The following is a 16,399-nucleotide window of genomic DNA, read 5'->3' as shown; positions in this document are numbered from 1 at the left end:
AAGGCCTCCCTCCTACCAAATTCTTCAGCGTAGATAAGCTGGTAAGCAGAACACTCAGAGAAGGGAATCAGCATGGGTAAACCTGAGCCTACACACTTGTCGGTAGATGCATTGTGCAGCTGTGTAAAACTCTGAAATGACACCCAGTTAAATGGTGTGGATCAAATGGAGGCGTTACCTGTCATGTTTTGTTTGTTTTTGAATTGCCTGTAACAGTATTATAATTACACTGTTACTTTTATAAGTGGTTATAGAACAAGTTTCATAGAAATGACTTACATTTCAAACTTGAAACAAGGGCACCGGTACCTACTAATGGAGGACACGTCACTGGGTAAGTTTGTAAACAGGAAGAAAAAAAAAGAGGAGGGGAGATTATAACCAATTAAATATTTCATTTATAGCTTGCACAGTCTTAAAAGTATATTAATTTTTGAGGTGCGTAGTCTCTGATGGGGACCTACGGTGATGTATTTGTGATGGTTCTCGGGGTACCCAGGACTGTGAGTCACCTTATTACTCCCTGCCTTCACTGTGAGGGAGATTTGTTTGCTTAGCTGGTGTCAGGGCCGGCTCCAGGCACCAGCCGAGCAAGCTCGTGCTTGGGGCGGCAGATTCTACGAGGCGGCATTCCGTCCAATCTTAGGGCAGCACAGCCGCTTGTTTTTTTTTTTTTTGTTCGCCAATCGTCCTGAAGGGGGCGGCAGTGCAGAGGAGGGGAGCGCCCTGCTGGGAGAGGGATGCGCGCTCCGTCTGCCCCAGACAGTGCCAGGTCTGTAGCAAGCCTGGCAGGGCAGCCCGCGTCCTTCCCTCCCCGCCGACCCGAGGGGCGCGGAGCCCTCCCGGCAGGCGGCGCGGCAGTCGGGGCCGCGTGGCGAGCGTCCTGCTGAAACCCTGGCTGCCCCTCTTCTCTTCCCCCCCCAGCTGGGACACGTCTGCAGCGCCAGGAGTCCCCCTGCACCCTGGCTCCAGCCGCGCCACAGGGTTTTTGTTTTTGCTTTGCCATTCTGGCCGCCCTGATTTTTTTTTGCTTGGGGCAGCAAAAATGCCAGAGCTGGCCCTGGCTCTTTAACACCCCTAGCCTGGTTAGCCACTCAAGCACCCCCTTCTGGGCAATGGGCTTACTTTGCTTCGCAGGTTAACAATAGGTGCAGCCCAGTCCCCGAGTCCCTTTCCCTGTGATATCCAGCCCCGACATGGACTACTCACAGAACTACTAGGTCTGCTAAAAGAAGAACAGGAGTACTTGTGGCACCTTAGAGACTAACAAATTTATTAGAGCATAAGCTTTCGTGGACTACAGCCCACTTCTTCAGATGCATATAGAATGGAACATATATTGAGGAGATATATATACACACATACAGAGAGCATAAACAGGTGGGAGTTGTCTTACCAACTCTGAGAGGCCAATTAATTAAGAGAAAAAAAACTGAAGTGATAATCAAGATAGCCCAGTACAGAGAGTTTGATAAGAAGTGTGAGCATACTTACAAGGGGAGATAGATTCAATGTTTGTAATGGCTCAGCCATTCCCAGTCCTTATTTAAACCGGAGTTGATTGTGTCTAGTTTGCATATCAATTCCAGCGCAGCAGTCTCTCGTTGGAGTCTGTTTTTGAAGTTTTTCTGTTGTAATATAGCCACCCGCAGGTCTGTCACTGAATGACCAGACAGGTTAAAGTGTTCTCCCACTGGTTTTTGAGTATTTTGATTCCTGATGTCAGATTTGTGTCCATTAATTCTTTTGCGTAGAGACTGTCCGGTTTGGCCAATGTACATGGTCTGCTGTTCTCAAAGGAACAGTATACACACCAGCTTGTAAGATTCAGTTCAGGACCAGCCCTTTGCTTAGCAACAACACGGCTATATTTATAGTGAAACCAAGAATAAGTTTATTATCAAAGGCTAGAGGTCCAGGAGATAGTGAGTAAGGATATTGAAAACAAATGGTTACACATAAAACAATCATCATGCGCTTTCTAGAGACTAAACTTAACTATCAGGTTAGCCACCTGTCTAAAGAAGTTTATCTCACCCGAAGACCTCTGCAGCATTTTCACCCAAAGTTGGCAGAGATCCTGTTTCAATACTGTAATACACATTGTTTACTTCCTAGGTGCAGAATGAGGGGGTGTCATCTTTTTCTCCTACATACACCCCCAAAGTTAATTGTCTGCACTCAGAGACAGATAACCACCCGCGCATTGTTTTTCTTTCTACTGCTTCCCCATTGGTTTCACATCTCTTCGCTGACTTCATATGTACATGGGCACCCTTTGTGCTAGCTTACAATGCTTAATTTACGTCTAGATAGTCAGAGAGGTGAATACACCTCTCGTCTGACAGAAAACCTCTTTTTTCTCCTCTGCTGGTGAGTCATACCTTGATACAGACTCCAAGCACATATTTTCAATGTATATACACATAACTCCTTACATAATATTGGTACATACATTTCACAATGATATTAATGACCAGCATGACCCCAGCTTTCATTTAAGACCTCACTATACATTATTTGATGACCCAGAATCAGGACAATCCCATAATGTTCTTGCCAGTGGGCATTCAGGAGTTCTTGGATCACAGTATTAAATTCCACTGTGCAACTCTGTAGCAGTGCAACATGATTAGACCCTCCCCAGAGATAGAATTCATGCATAAATACACCCTCACTAACATTGCAATGTTGATTCACCTCTCTATAATTAGAAGCTCAAATAAGAGATGTTCTGGTATCCAAATACAAACTACACACACATGTTTATTCTTGTTTGTACATGCACGCATACAAGACTTTGAACGAGGGCCCACGTCCCTATATATTTGTTCTCTGCGCCAAATTTTACCACTCTTTCAAATGAAACAACTCCATTGATGTTTGCCAGCAGTCAGTTGGGCCTCCCATGTTATTTCTTTTTTTCTATTCATGTGTACCCTTTCATTTCCTTCTCCTTTCACTATTTTTCAAAAACGGAGAAAACTCCATGCAAAGAACTATATCAACTATCTCAGAGATAAGGTTACCCTTGGCAGCAAGTCAGGAAGATGACAGAAAGCTTTCTGTCAGACAAGACTAGCAGAGTGGAGACATCAGATGCAGCCAGCTCCTGATGGTCTTAGAAGCTCTGCATAGCAAAATAAAGGGCAAAACCTCCCAAAATAGAGAAAATTAGTCAGAAGTGCTTGTGCTGCCTCTCGTCATCACATAGGTTAGGCTCTGCCAAACAGGAAACCAGAGTGTGACTTGTGCAACTTGTGACTTATTACTGTGAGACTTGTGTGACCAATCTCAATTTTGAAAAATTTCCTTCTGGATTCTGAAAAATGTTGCACCATTGAAAACAAAGCTTTTCTTCTAGAACATTTTTGCCCAGCTCTGATAAGAATGCCCATCATGGTGGGAGTGTAACTTAAAGCAAGGAGCTGAGGCGGCCTTATTTTACACTTCCCCATTAGTCACTTAGTGACTGTTTATGCCACCACTAGGTTGCTTTAACAGATCTTGCCCCTTGACAAGCTCCTGGATTGGCCACCCTGCCTTTTCCAGCCACGCCCTCCACCCCTTCCTTACCAACCCTGCTGAGTGACTATAGGACATAGACTCCTTCTGCTCAAGTTTCAGATTGGCACATCTTGAACTACTTTGGCACAGAGGTCTTTTTTTCTAACTCGCACTCAAAATGCTACTTGACACAATGATTTGCATCACTAATCAATTTAGCCTAGAGACCTTGTGCCAAATTCTGCTCTGAATTTCACTGCTGCACTCCAGATTTACACAAGCAGAATTTGGTTCCCTAATTCTACATTTCCTGCCTTTGGACTGCTTGATTTCTCAGTTCTAAACTTGTATGAAAGCTGGGGGGGGGGGGGGGGGGGGGTTGCACGTAATAGAAATAAATAATATGTCAGATAAGAATTAAACAGGAAATATCTTAGAAACCTCAGCCCACAACTCAAACCGAATCTGAACTAAACTTGGATTTAAGATTAAACAAAGTTTTTCTTTTTTTAAGTTTGATTAACTCCTTTTTTTCCCTTATCCCCCCCCCCTCACCAACACTAATCACTGTAACATGATTGTGCCCCTATGGTTCCAGCTGAATGCTGCAAGAAGGGCTTGTCTTGTGTAATTTCTGGCCAAGACCAGAAGCCGGAAGATCCAGAAAAATCTCACATGAAAGCTTGTTTTCAGAAGATTTCCAGGCCATTTCTGTAGATCCAAGAAGTTCAGATAGTTCAGCTAACCATCTGGGGCTAATTAATTCCTAGTATATCTTCAACATCAATGGGTTACCGAAGGAATGAATCTTGGCAGATAAAGTTCTTGAGTGCTTTTCTGAATCAAGTTCCAAATCTTTATCCAGTTTCACCCATCATTAATATCAAGCCTTCCAAACAACAGAACCATCAGCATCTTTGTGATTAAACACCAACAATACTTCTAATGTAATATTAAGTCCAATCTTGCATATCTTGTGCATCTAAAACTTTCATTAATTTCAGCTGGAGTTTTGAATGAGCATAGAATTGGGCTAATTGCTTACTAAAAATTTCAACATATGTACATATAACACATACACACACACACACACAAAATGACAAAAAGCAAAAGCAAAAACACACTGGAAAAATTTCCTACAAATCAAAGGAACTCTTTGCAATCTTCATTTATACATAAATATAAGAAATTTATTCCAACTAAGAAGCACTGGAGAGAAAAGAAAAGCAAAATAAAGAAAGAGGGGAAGAATTGGTGTCTGGAATCTATAGTCCTACTTGTGCAATTACATGTTAATTTAAATATCCCCCTTTGTAAATTGTTCTTTATTTCCAGAATTTTCTTCCATTTCTCTCAAAAATATATCATTCAATCTATCAAAAGAAGCTAATTCACCCATGCACTGAAAGCAATCTTTTCAAAGAGGTGGATTTGGATTCCACCACCTACACAGCTGTGCATGCATATTCATACATAGAACAGCTAATGCAATCCACTTTTTGTTTGATTGTGATCATTCTTTTCCCCAGTTGAAATCAAGTGAGATATTTTCATTGCACATGTAATAGCAAAGTATTACATCTCTGGGCGTAAATAATACTATTACTCCAATACCTTTAGAACTATAATTACTGAAAATAATGCCTATACACCTGATACTACCAGGACTATGCACTGAAACCAGCCACTGATGCTACGGGAAGGTTGGATGATAATTATACAGTTAGCCTGGATTTTTTCCCCCAAAAACCACATTTTAAAAAATACCACAACAACAAAATCATCAACTCACATATAGTATCCTTTATAAGTGTGTCACTGGGCACTTCATACTAAAAGATGATTAAGGCCCCAGTCCTGCAAACACTTCCATATGTGTTTAACTTGTACCTGGGGCTGCTCACATGCTTAAAGTTAAGCGTTTGCTGGACTAGATCTTAGGGACTCAATCCTACTCCCATTGGAGTCAATGGCTAAAATCCCTTTACCTGCAATGGAAACTAAGTCAATCCCTAAAACAGTAAGCAGAAAATCCCGCCTTCATTTCCATACTATGCATTAACTAAAGTTAATGAGGGTCTGAGTCAAGGCAGAATTTAGCCATAAACATTTTTAAAACCATCAGAAGGAACAACAGACACATGACTACAGTTAGTTTTGCTAGCCAATGACAAGTGCTACTGAAAATGGATAGATTGGCAGATAGGTAAGCTGTTACCGCCTGGGCACAAAGAATACAAATGGGAAGTAAGCTGCCACATAATTAAAAGCTCTTTCCTCCTTCATGGTTTAAATTGTAGCTTATATCAACAATGTGATCTGTCAATTTTTTCCTCAATGGTTGGCACTGAATATAGCCTCAGACCCAGACAGCCATAACCATGAATTGACCTTAAGGTTAGGTAGCAAAATACTGAAGTGAATACAGGATTTGATGGGGTGACAGTGTTGGGATCTTAAAAGTGGGCTGATGTGTTCAATCATCAGATTATTGATAAAAATGCAGGCTGCTGGGGTCTGCCCACATGGTAAGTACGTACAAAGAAACAGAGGAGGGGTACTATGAAAAAGTAAAAGTGTTTCTCAAGGATTTCTTGTTAAATAAAAGGTCTCAACTTGATGTCTGGAAACAATAGCAAAATATTCTAGCTGCAAAATGGGAAAGCAAATCCTTTAACAATTATCTCCCTGTGACATCCAAACACTTTATGGTGTTCTGTACTGCAGTCAATGGGCTCCAGGAAATATGAATAAAAGGAATCACCAGTTTGGATGGTCCATTGAAAAGCTGATCAGAAGCTGACAGCAGAGGGCCAGATTCTGCCATCCTTACACTGAGTAGTACCTTATTCATCGAGTAGTCCCACTGAAATCAACTCAAGAAGTAAGGTACTACACAACGGGACTAAGGGCTGCAGATATCAGGCTTATATTTGGATGTAATTTTGTGACATTGCCTGCTCATACCTTAGCAGGCATCTTGTAAGCAGCGAGAGGAGAAATCTCAGCATGAACATTAACAGAAGCAGGAGACTGTTAGGCAGATGATGCCCCAAACTACAAAATAAAGAGGCCAGTCCCTAAAAATAGCCTAGTAACATGTAAATACAAACAACAATTACCCTAATCCTCATCCCAGAAGCACACCTGTGCAGGCTCAGATATGACTTGGCCCTCAGCACTGTTGCTGAAACCTGATTTCCGTAGAACTGAAATCAAGCAAAAGATGTAGCTGAGAGCTCAAAAAAAAGATGGTAGGCCAGATCTTCAGCTGGTGTAAATCAGCATAGCTCCCCTATGTGCCAAAAGCGTACTCTGTTTGCTAGCAGAGCAGTCGGAATGATACTCACTCGTTACTCCGTCCATTGTCAGATATTTCCCCCACACTATTAACCAGTTGCATTAATGGTCAAACACTGTTCACCACATAAAAAATTCCATAATTCTTTCTGTCAACACTCATCCTGCCACACTGCTCCCTACATTTCCATGCACATGCACTCTCCAGAGTTCCCCTCCCACCTATCCTCCACCATCCCCCGCTGTCACACACCAGGTCATCCTGGTCCTGCCCTCCACTTTCCCCTCCATGCACATTCACAGTGTCCTCCACCTTCCCGCCCTCCTTGTTGAGCTGATGATGGAAGAGAGAATTTTTGAAAGGAAACATTTAGGATTCATGAAACTGAAAGTTTATCTGTCAGCACTGTCCAAAAAAACATTTTTCCCCCAGAGAATTCCATGAAAAAATGCCTTTTTTAAATTCAGATATTTTAAAATGTGTTTCCATCCTGAAATGGTGAGGATAAGAAGCCTGATGCCTGAAATCCAGGTCAGGTATTCAAGGCGGTGGGGTTGTATATTCAGCACAGGCAAGAAGTTGATTTAGTGGCAGGGTGCAGATGGATTTGAAGGGAGATAAGAGAGGAGGAATGTGTAGTACTGATAAGAGAACATTTGGCAGGAGCAGGGTATTAGCAGTGGGAATGGAGAGGGAGGGCATGAGAGGTTTCAGGTATTAAATAACTAGAGGTGTCAGGAACTTGTGTCATTCAATTCCCCTCATGGTCAATCTGCTTACTCAAAAAAAACCAACAACCCACTCCACCTTTTTCTTTGATATGACTGGAGTTTATTGGGACATATAATAAAGTGGGATCTGGTCCAGTGTTTGTTTGCTCCAGCCAACATGATGCAATACTAAATAATAATCCAGAAGGATCACTTTGTGACTAAGGCATTCAGGGGCCTGGGATCGATTCCCATCTTTACCACAGATTTCCTGTGACCTTTGGCAAGTCACTTAAAGAAACTGAATCACAGAAAAACTATCTGTAAAATGGGTTCATAATATTTATCTAAAGGACCGTCGGTGTTTTGAGGCTGAATTAATTCATGTTTGTAAAGTGCTTTGAGAGTCTTAGATGAAACATGCTGTATACATGCAAAATAGTACAATCTGCAAATCTAAAATCTGTCCCCCTCCAGATTCAAACCATCACAACACAAAATAAAAATAATTAGCTCTGAGGTGCAAGTGTAACCCACACACCTCCTAGGTGTGGCGTTCTGTCCCATCTAGTGGCACAGAGAGAGAGAGAGAGAGAGAGAGTGTACACCCTGGTCTCCAAACCCCGTACACAGTCTCTGAGGGCCAGGAGCTCCTTGCACCGAATGCACACATATGCCACCCGTGTACAGGGCAAGTATGTAACCCACACACCTCCTGGGTGTGGTGTTCTGTCTCATCAAGTGGCACCGAGACCACTTAGAGAGCAAGATTAAGGAGTCTGCTCTACAGCCTTAGCTAATAGCCATTTAGCTCCAGAGGTCCCAGGTTCAATCCCACCTACCGACGTCTGTTGGTGTTACACAAGCACTGTAGTTCCCCAAATCTCCAGTTGTTTTTTCCAGGCAGCTTCAAGTAGGAGCCATTAGAGAGTTGAAACTGTCTTAAATTCTCAAAACTGATTAGTGATTTTGGATGCCTCTATTTTTTGGGTGCCCAGACTAAGACAACTTAATGGGTCTGAGCATTTCTGAAAATCAGACCCCTTTACTGATTTCTCAAGTTGGGCACCCTAAATCGCTAGTCACTTTTGAAAATTTAGCTCAATGGATTTTACTCACCTAGAACTATCACTTGCTGCAATCAAAGGATCATGTGGAAAATGCAGTGATGGTACTATAGTCAAAAGTATGCCACTCTCATAGCCACAGAAATCCCCCATCCTCACAATTTAAAACTCATACTCTCTGCTCTTTCTACCAGCTGTTACGCTCTTTGCCCTTGGGCCTTGAGACTAATTAGAGACAGAAGGAGAAGTAGAGCAGTCTTTGGATGGTTGCCTCACTCCATTCCTTTTCTCTGCTGAAATTAAAAAGCATCTGGAATCAGCAGTTTGCAGTGTTGCTGGAGCCTTGTTGGTCCCACGATATTGGAGAGACAAGATGGGGGAAGTAATGTCTTTTATTGGACCAACTTCTGTCGGTGAAAGAGACTCTCTTTCGAGCTTACACAGACAAGGAGCTGTTCTGCAGACTAAACTTGGTTTCTCCTCCATACAACTCAGTTGGAATGGAGTGGTTGCAGGGAAAGTGTTCTACACAGCAAGGGTCTTAGAAAATGTAGTATTGGGAAATCTCACTTTTCCCTCCGAAGCTGAAATATTAAGCTGCAAGTGTTAAGGCAGGAATTATTTTTCCATCCCAAAATATTTTTTAAGGAGGAGTTTTAACTTCCGCTCCCAGTTCCTGCAGACTGCTGATTTAGCTGTGGCAGGTGAAGCACCTCTATGAGGCTCTCCCAGGCACCAGACCCAGTGAGAGTATCTGACCTTACAGGAATCGACTCCTTGCGGGAGAGGCACCTCCTGGAGCAGGGAGAACCAGGCATGCCCCTGCGTGGGGGGCTATTATCCTCTAGCAGGAAGGAATGCAGAAAAAGGTCTTCGTTATGCCTCCTCCTCTTTTCCTTTTTTTTTTAAACTGAAAAAACTTAGAGCAGGAGTGGCCAACCTGTGGCTCTGGACCCACATGCGGCTCTTCAGAAGTTAATATGCGGCTCCTTGTAGAGGCACTGACTCCATAAGGAGTAGCTCTTCCCCTTACTTCTCCCCTGATTTCCAAGCCAAGCAGAGGTCAGCCCTAGGGGTCCTGTCTACAGTAGCCTGGCAGACTTAGACATGGGCAGTGGACACGTCAGAAGCTGTAGTGCGGACAGGGCTCATGCTTTTTCACCATCAAAGTCTGAACTCTGCCTATAATACAGCTTTGGCTGTTACCACCACTAATGCAGCTGCTATGAAGTTTGCTGGCATAGACACAGGCACAGGGGGAAAAGGCGGGTGGGGGAGAGAAGGGGGTGTTTTGCATGTCACCACCACTTAGGGTTACCATATTAAAACATTTAAAAAAGAGGACACACCACGGGGCCCCGCCCCCCCAACTCCGCCCCTTCCCTGGCCCAACTCCACCCCCATTCCAACCCCTTCCCCAGAGTCCCCGCCCCAGCTCCGCCCCCTCCCCTGAGCCCCCGTATTCCCCTCCTCCTCCCTCCCAGCCACGCGAAACAGCTGCCCGAGTACTACCGGCTTCACGGTTTGCCGGGCAGCCCCCAGACCCTGCGCCCCCGGCCAGGCGCTTCCCCAGCGCAGCCGGAGCCCGGGAGGGGAAGCGCCCAGCCAGGGGCGCAGGGTCTGGAGGTCTGGGGGCTGCCCAGCAAACCGTGAAGCCGGTAGCGCTCGGGCAGCTCGGCTCTTCAGCTACACAGAGCTGAGGTGTCTGGGGGGAGCTGCAGCAGCCGCCATCGCCGGAGCCGCTCTAAGGTAAGCGGGGGACAGGCAGGGCCGGCTCTGGCTTTTTGGCCGCCCCAAGCAAAAAAAATAAATAAACCAGGGCGGCCAGAATGGCAAAGCAAAAAAAAAAAAAAAAAACCTGCGGCACGGCCGGAGCACGGGTGCAGGGGGACCGGCTGGGGGGATGGGAGGGGAAGGGAGTGGGCGGGAGAGAGAAAGAAGGGGGCGGCCAGGGCTACAGCAGGGGCGCTGCCATGCGGCCCCCCCTGCTGCGCCGCCTCCTACTGCCTGCCGCGAGGGCTCCGCTCCGGTCGGCGGGGAGGGAAGGAAGAGGACTGCCCTGCAGGGCGCTCTGGTTCTCCGTGCCACCGCCCCCTACAGGGCGGCCGGAGCGGAACAAGAACAACAACAACAAAAAGCAGCCGTGCCGCCCTAGGATTGGGCAGAATGCCGCCTCGAACAGTCTGCCGCCCCAAGTACCAGCTTGCTCAGCTGGTGCCTGGAGCCGGCCCTGGGGACAGGGATGCCGGCAAAGCATTTTCCCGGACATGTTCAGCTTTTTGGCAATACCCCCTGGACGGGGATTTGAGGACCAAAAAGCCGGACATGTCCGGGAAAATCCGGATGTATGGTAACCCTACCACCACTTGTCTCCATATCTTCTGCAGTCCGCACACCTTCATACCAGGCAATAGAGGGAACCATGGACTCCTTAAGAAACGGAGATGTTTTAGTCATAGATTGCAGTAGCTCAAGCGCAGAGTCCAATTAACTCTAATAACAAAACATTTCTAAAGTTCGCTCTGGGGTAGATTTTAACAGGAACCCTGGGGCAAAAATAGGAGCAACTAATCCCCTGAATTGACCCAGTGCTCAAATCCATCACTACAAGCATTTCAGATTCAGTTAAACTTTATAATGTTCCTACATTGTTCAAATCTTCACTGGTGACTCAATATGAAGATACCCGTCTAGCTTTCCCTTTAGCTATTAGTTTTCACAGTGCTACCAGCTGCACTGAACTATATGTTCCTGTGTTAATTATTTCAGATACCTGGGTCCAGATTCTAAACTGACTGCAATAGAGTTACTCTGGATCTACAACAATGTAATTGAGGTTAGAATCTGATCTGTGGCATTACGTACACTCAGTTACAATCCTTAAACTCCATGATCCCTTGGAAATTAATCAGATTCTGTACCACTTAGGAATTTTAATGGGAGACGAGAACTTTGATAAATGTCAGAGAAGGTAAAACGTTATCTCCCTGAGGCAGGGAGCGATAAGAAATGGCTTTGATGTGCCATAATTGAGAAAAGGGAAAAAAAGCGCTTAGATGACCACAATGTTCCCTTGCTCTCTTGGATTAAAATTACATTCTTCCTGTCACTAAAATGCCAGATCACATACTCCCTGCAGTTACATCTCTGCCACTGGGAAACAAAGCAAAAAGAGAGTAAGTGCTTACATTCAAATATTATACATACACATTTTCTTTTTTTTTTTACTATAACCTGGTTACACATGTGGGGAGACATTCTGTGCTGGTCGTGCAGGAGGAACAGCACCAGTTGCAGTTGAGATGATGTGAAAGCACACGTCCTTCAAATTGAAGGCGGCGTACCAGTCTCCCAGATCCAGGGAGGGGATGATAGAGGCCAGGAGCTTCACTAGGAAGTGGCTCAAGTCTCGCAGGTCCAGGATAGGTCACAGACCACCCTTGGCCTTTGGGATTAAAAAGTAACGGGAATAGAACCCCTTGCTCCTGTACTCTGGAGGAACAACCTCCACCGCACCTAGCTGCAATAACCCCTCTACCTCCTGTGCGAGCAGACTCTTGTGAGAAGGGTCCCTGAAGAGGGAGGGGGAGTGGGGGAGTGGGAAGGAGGGGTAGAAAGCAACTGAAGGGGGTTGGTGTGGGAAAATTCACAGATGTAGGGGAGTGGGAATATGAGATGAAGAGGTGTTGGGCCTGGCATGAATGGCAGAACCACGGGGCAGAGGGAATTAGGTCTTTTATGTCTGCAAGTGGCCTTGTTAAAATAGCCTCCAGAAACCCTGGCCCAATCTATAAGCAAACCCGGGATGTTACCCTTTAGCTCACTTCACTAATCTGTCTGCCTAAGCCTCAAATTCACATTGTTTACCTTTCATAGCCAATCATTTTGGACTTTTTAAAAAAAAACAATTACATTTGTATCCTCACACTTAAAATGCACAGCCCCTGCACAACAAAACAGAGCCTGAATTATTTATTGCAAGTTTAGGGCCCACCCCAGTGCCAGCTGAAGTCAATAGGAGTTCATTGACCATTGGATCAGTCCCCACGTGATCTCAACTCAACTTCATACAAAGCCATTTCTTGTTTGCATTGGTGTTGTACAAACATATACTGGAGAAAGACAGTCCCTGCCCACAAGACCATACAGTCTAAAGGAGAAGGAAGGAATACAGCATACAAGCATACAAGCAAAGCAAAAGCTATTTATATTTCTAATGATCACCGTAAAGTATGATGCATGATCTCAAAAGAAAGAGCACCAGCACTCAAAAGCCACTTAATAATTCTTCATCATGCATTTATCAGGCCCTGGACAATAAGAGACTGTCTCCATTTGGGATGTTATCAACCTGCTGGAAATCACAAACATTTAAAAATTAGGACGACAGAAGGCTAATGGTTACAGTGTATTAAGCAAAGTAGGTCCTAGAATGAACTAGTGGGATTATGTGGCTTGGAAAACAAGAACTTTGATTCTAATCAGCAACGGCTATTGATAAAAGTGCAAAGGTTCGCGTTTACATTTTATACGGGCTGTGATTTGAGAGGACAGCACTATAGATACTGATGGAAGATTGTTTGATAACAGTGAGTAACTGGATTTTAACTGGAGGTATTAGAGAGAGCAGACTAAGGTCTGAGTGTAATACGGAGACTTTACACTTCTATAGCACAGCATGGGCAAACCCAAACTTTCAAAAAATCATGATTTTTGGAGCCTAACTTATGAGTGGCTTAAAAATCATGAGATTTTTAAAAGAATGCATTTGGAGTCCTGTTTATTTGCCTTCCAGCTTTTGAACCTTTAGGGTTCTTGTTTTCACGCGCAAGGGCTAGAAACTTACTTTTTAAAAACAAAAATAAAAGCTGAGATTCTGTTGTAGTTACAGGATGCTGAGGCCTACAGGCTACAAGGAAAAACATCAAATTTTGCAAAACTCACAATAAATTGGTGAGAGTTTGCAACACTGGTTAGTAGAGACTTTCACCAAACCATCTCAGAGCATTGCGCATTAACTGGATTAGGCCTTGAGTTACCCCTTCAGCAGCAAGGCCCAATTATTGAAGGACAACTTTGTTTAATCTTGGAATTCAGACCGTTTTGTGAGTCTCCTTCAGCACCCAGTGACCAATCCAAGTCCTCAAACAGCAGCACACGCTGGTCAGAGGCTCCTGTGAAGGCCCAGTCCAAGCGCCCCCCACACTACTTTGAAACAGGGAGCTCCCAGCTTACATAGTTTACATAGCTAATCACACACGCACACACACACACACACACAGAGCAATAAAATATTCAAACAAATTCAGAACTAAGCATCAGCAATATGAACCCACTTCTAAGACTCTCCTCCAGGGGCCTCAGGCTTGCAGTCCACCCTCCAGCTACACACACACACACAAAGTGGATGTGCATGGTTATACCCACAGCATCATAGCAGTGGGTCAACCTGCAGCACAAAAAGCTCAAAGGTGACATTTTCATACTTGGGTGGCAAAAGTTTGGCATCTAAATCTAGATAGAGGCACTGAAATACATGTGCCCTGGCTGTCAGAGGTGCTAAATAGGCATAGCTCCCACTCAAGTCACCAAGTCCAGGTCTATATCACCATATCCAAGATCGGAGGCTAGCCACCACTGGATAACATATGGGAGTGGGGAAGGTGGCTGTTTCCAGAGTGCCCCCCTTGCAGCAGGGGTGGCCTGCCAGCATCTCTGCATCAGTTTCCCTTTAGTCAGTCTTCAGCCTATTCTTGTTTTAGTGGCAACTTGCTGCCATAGACATGACTTGGCCTTCCTGCCAAGCTGCTAACAAAAGGCCACTCATTCCAGGGTGTCCAAGTCCAAACCAAACCGAGTGCAAAGTCTTCACCCCACTCTCCAACTGGGCCTAACCCCACCTTCCCAAAGGGTCGGTCTTTTCTGTCCTCGGGGCTCAGCTTTCACCCTTCCCAGGTTCCTTTCACCTCTCCCCTCAGTCCTGCCTGGGCTCCTTTGGGTTGCCCCCTGCGCTTTCCGAACAGCTACTCCTCAGCCTTCCTGTCTGGAATCTTCTACAGGCCTCTGTCTGCCTTGTACTAGCCTCTGGCTCCCAGAGTCTTCTGCACTCCTCTTCAGCCAGCTCCCCCCTACTGGGCTTCCTTTCCCTGAAGTCCGACCCTGTCCAGGCATAGCCAGCAGGGCTAATGGAATAGAGAATAGAATAATGGCGCAGGCTACCCTGTTACAGTGTCCAATGGAACAACGTGCACTGTGGTTTTCTCCTCCCTGCCCACTCAGATCAAAGCAGCACTGTTGTGTGCCCATATTCCCACCAGCAATAGTCCTGCTGACAGCTGCCTGCCTAGATTATACCTGCTAGGAGAACAAAATCTTCAGGAGAGAAAGCATAATTCTCCTCCAGGTCCTGGTGTACATCCCCAAAAGCACATACCAAGCCCAGCTATATTCCACCCCAGAATGTTCCTCCCTCTATTCCCTCATGGGGTTTTCTGGGAGCCTGAATCAGAGCAGACATATCTGTGCCTTGCCCCCCTTTCACATGATCAGCGGCTAGAGTAGCTCCCTCCTTTTCTATTTCTTATTCTATCGCATGGGTATTTTGGTGGATTAGGATAATGCACAGATTGCATAATGAACTGGGATGTTGTCTTCAGCAGCTCTTAAAAATTAATTCAGCTCATAAACTGGGAATATGTGAAAGAGTTCTTGTTTAGACTTGCTGGAAGGTGTATGTTCACATGCGCTAGCCCATGCCCTGTGAAAGGGCTGGGAGCTTAAGTTCCACGTGAGTACTTGTGGTTTTGGCACGAAGCCCTGCGTGTTTGGAAAGCCTGACTCTCCAGACACTAAAGAGTAAAGAATATAGGCCAAGACCTTTGAGAGAGAATAGATATTTTGACCAGTTCAATTTTTTGGGTGACCAACTTGAGACATTAAAAAGGGGCTTGAATTTCAGTAAGTGCCGAGCATCTGTGCTCTGAAAGTCAGGTTCCTTTTCACACATCTCAGGTTAGGCACTCACAATCAGTAGTCCCATTTTTGGATCAATACTTTTTTTGCACGTGTAAAACATGTTTCTGAAATAGCTAAGTATATGCTGGTTTCTTTTCTGAAGACCTGGAGTTCTGAATGTCTTCAGCCTTATATCAAATCAAATGCCATGTTTTAAGTCAGTTGGAATGATCAGACACTACAGTAAGGCCAACCTCTGTACTTAAGCACCTTTCCAAAAGAACTAAGCAGCATCAACTACAAAGTTACACTAGTTGGTACATTCGGTTTTTCCATTGGTGTAAACAGGAAAGAACTGTAGATTGGATGCTTTTGCAGTCCCATTCCCTCCTCCCTGCCCCCGATGACTCTCATAGTGCTAATTTAGGCCACCAAATACGAGACAAACTATGGGGTGTGTGTTCAGTGGAAAATGTGTCTGTCTAGTGTTTCTATCCTCCACAACTATTCAAGGATGTGGCCACTTTAAGAAGCGTCCTCTTCCACTAGACTGAAAATTCCCCAGCCCATACACCTGTCTCTGAGCCACTCTGAGTTTTTATTGTGTACCCAGTCTCTGTATTACAATGGTGGATTTGGCATACAGGCATTTTAAGCAATGGTGACAGCACTTTCATGCACACCACTCTGTAAGCCTTTTAGTTTCTGTTATCGCTACCACAGGTCTTGATCTTTTCGCAGTGTAGAAGAATTTTTAGTGGAAGGGGAGGAAGGAGGGAGAATGGGTCATTTGTGTCGTTCATTACTTTAACTGATTTTCTCAGGTTGGCAGCCAGCACTGGCACCAAACCTATTGCTCC

At 44.9% G+C, this 16,399-nt stretch overlaps 1 protein-coding gene and 1 long non-coding RNA gene across 3 annotated transcripts in view; one reads left to right on the top strand and one right to left on the bottom strand.

Annotated features, from left to right (window-relative positions):
- Positions 1-7,014, bottom strand: part of LOC122174183 (uncharacterized) — a 35,635-nt gene extending 28,621 nt beyond the window's left edge. The window contains exon 1 of the long non-coding RNA XR_010589330.1: positions 6,858-7,014. This is a non-coding gene — a long non-coding RNA (uncharacterized LOC122174183). The remainder of the gene's footprint in view (positions 1-6,857) is intronic.
- TECTB (tectorin beta) overlaps positions 66-16,399 on the top strand; it is a 38,419-nt gene continuing 22,085 nt past the window's right edge. For both annotated transcript variants that reach the window (XM_042855237.2, XM_042855239.2), the window contains exon 1: positions 66-334. The gene's annotated coding sequence lies outside the window, so the exon portion shown is untranslated. The remainder of the gene's footprint in view (positions 335-16,399) is intronic.

This window comes from Chrysemys picta, chromosome 7, assembly GCF_011386835.1.
Source record: "Chrysemys picta bellii isolate R12L10 chromosome 7, ASM1138683v2, whole genome shotgun sequence".
Classification (NCBI taxonomy): Eukaryota; Metazoa; Chordata; order Testudines; family Emydidae; genus Chrysemys; species Chrysemys picta.
This window is presented reverse-complemented; position numbering and strand designations above follow the sequence as displayed.